At 42.3% G+C, this 2,500-nt stretch overlaps 1 protein-coding gene across 1 annotated transcript in view; it reads left to right on the forward strand.

Annotated features, from left to right (window-relative positions):
* Positions 1–2,454: 2,454 nt before the first annotated feature.
* gsc (goosecoid) overlaps positions 2,455–2,500 on the forward strand; it is a 5,592-nt gene continuing 5,546 nt past the window's right edge. The window contains exon 1 of the mRNA XM_076027466.1: positions 2,455–2,500. This exon is cut by the window's right edge and continues 856 nt beyond it. The gene's annotated coding sequence lies outside the window, so the exon portion shown is untranslated.

A 2,500-nucleotide genomic window follows, 5' to 3' on the forward strand; every position in this document is an offset into this window, starting at 1 on the left:
TGGCGACCAGCCCTCTGTGACTGTATTACACAAGAGGCTTTTCAGCCACAACAAAATATGTGTTTCCATATGAAAAGGCGAGGACGGCAGCAGAAAGGCTGCGACTGAAGCTGCAGCAGCAGCAGCAGCAGCAGCAGCGACACTGTGGTTGACACGAGCGAACACCTCCAGCTGCAGCCACACCAGTGTCCACCTCGAGCCACCGATTCAGCTGCAATCCAGAAAGACAATCAAATTCCAACCTAATTGTAATTTAAAATGGTTCAATTTTATTTGAACTCGATCCACAGGAACAATGATCACAACATTGACTCTGCTTTAATTGACTTTAAGGACAAAGGAGCTTCTCAAAGTCTTCAATGACTTATACTACTACTACTACTACTACTACTACTAATAATAATAATAATAATAATAATCACAATAATAATGGATTTTATTTAGCTTTCCATCAAACAAATGACCTCGAAGTTCTTCTATGAAAGTGGTGCAACATTATCAAAGTGCTTAAACTAACAGGACATGAATGGCAGCAAAAATATCTAAAAAATAAAATACAGAGTCAGAAACATCAAAGAGGGAAAAAAACAATGTGAAGAAAAAAAGGCACAGCTGCAACTAATGAAGGCACATTCTGAACAACAAGTGGAGACAAACTACACGGAGTTCAAAACATTCCAACTACAAGCAAGCAACCACAATGAGGAGCATTTAAACTCCTCTGTTGAAGGACGACTGCTGCTTTCAGTTGTCTTCTACTGACTGCGCGGGTTTTACAGGACGCTGCTGCAACTTTCACTTTTATGTTGTTTTAAATGTGTATGTGTGTGTGTGTGTGTGGGGGGGTGCGGGTGTGTGTGTGCGCGCACATTGTTCTCGAGGACGCTGCTGTGCTGCAAGTCGTCATGCACCATGAATGAGGACAAAAAAGGAAATTCAATTGAATTCAACATTTCTTTTGCCTGCATTTATTTCAACTTTTAATGCGTAGATGGTTGTAAATATAATAATAATAATAATAATAATAATAATAATAATAATAATAATAATAATAATAATAATAATATTTTATATTTTATATTTTATATTTTATATTTGTATAGCGCTTTTCAGGAAACTCAAAGTTACTTTACAAGGACAGTAAAATAATATAGTCAGTACATACAATTAGGAGTACAAATAAATGAAAATGTAGAGCAACGTGGATTTTAAAGGAGCAACAATAGCGACAATGGAATTAGGATTTGTTTGAATAATATCACAATATGAACGATATAAAACAGAAGTGATCGATGCAACTATTGACCCTCAGCGGCTTCTGTTGCTGCCGGTGAGTTGCTGTGAGACTCTGACGCACTCCGGGCTTCCTGCCGCGCCGCTTCATCACCATCGTCTTGCCAATCTGAGCGGCGCGTGCTCCAATCTGTTCCAATCACGCGCCTGATCAGCGGGCACGAGGGCGCGAGTTAAGACCGCGGCACGAGCGCTAAATGCAATCAGGCCGTTTCATTAACGTTTAAACCTGGAATCCACGGTCCTCCGCGCGCGCGCGCGCGCGCACACACACACACACACACACACACACACACACACACACACACACACACACACAGGTGTTGATTAGCCGGTGCAAAATATGCGGTAAATTCTTGTTTTCCCTCTTATCTGCGCGCTGAATGGAGGTGATAATGGGCCATTATCTCCGCCCGGCTGGGCGGGGCGGTGCTGCCGGCCCCTGGAGCACAGCCACTCTGCCCCCCGTTGGCAGGACAGTGGATTCCAGATGAAATCAAGAGCAAATATTCAGCGCTTAGTGGCTTCTGTCTGTCCGTCTGTCATCAGAGTCAATAGACGGAAGATTGTTGTTGCAACTGTGAAACAAAAGAAGGAAGTCGTTGATGCGAGAAGCCAAATGTAACTTCATTGTGTGAAATATGAATAAATTTACTCTAGGATAATATTACTGGGAGGCTATTTCCTCAAAGTTTTAGTCAGAGAGAAGCGGTTAAAGTCGTAAAGTCGATATTTATCGGCTAGTCAGCCGTTAAATATCGAATTTAAGACACCCCCGTCATAATTTGTTTTAACATTAAAGTCCAATGAAGGTCGGAAACTGAATAAAAGGAGGTCAAACGGGGGAAAGTGTTCTCCACATTAGTAGCCAGCAGTTCCTCCTCCAGGAGCGGAGCCGCCCCGAGGAATCATGGGGGGGGGGGGGGGGGGGGGACCCAGGAGAAACATCAACACCAGCAGAACATCATCGAGTCAACTCAGAGCTGACAATCATCCAGTGAGGAAATAAATCATGGAATTCTACGTGATCGCAGTGTATCGACATCCACTGAACTGGAAACAATCAATTCTGAGTGAAATGCTTCATATTGCAACAGAATAATATCACGATACTGGAGAACCTCACTTTCATTCATCAATTCATCTGAAAAAAAAAAAAAAAGAGAAAATCTTTGTAATCCGGTTCGATTCGAACCTTTTGTTTGAC

The sequence above is a fragment of the Nelusetta ayraudi genome, unplaced genomic scaffold (assembly GCF_046127955.1).
Source record: "Nelusetta ayraudi isolate G7.1 ecotype Tasmania unplaced genomic scaffold, CSIRO-AGI_Nayr_v1 ptg000021l, whole genome shotgun sequence".
NCBI lineage: Eukaryota > Metazoa > Chordata > Actinopteri > Tetraodontiformes > Monacanthidae > Nelusetta > Nelusetta ayraudi.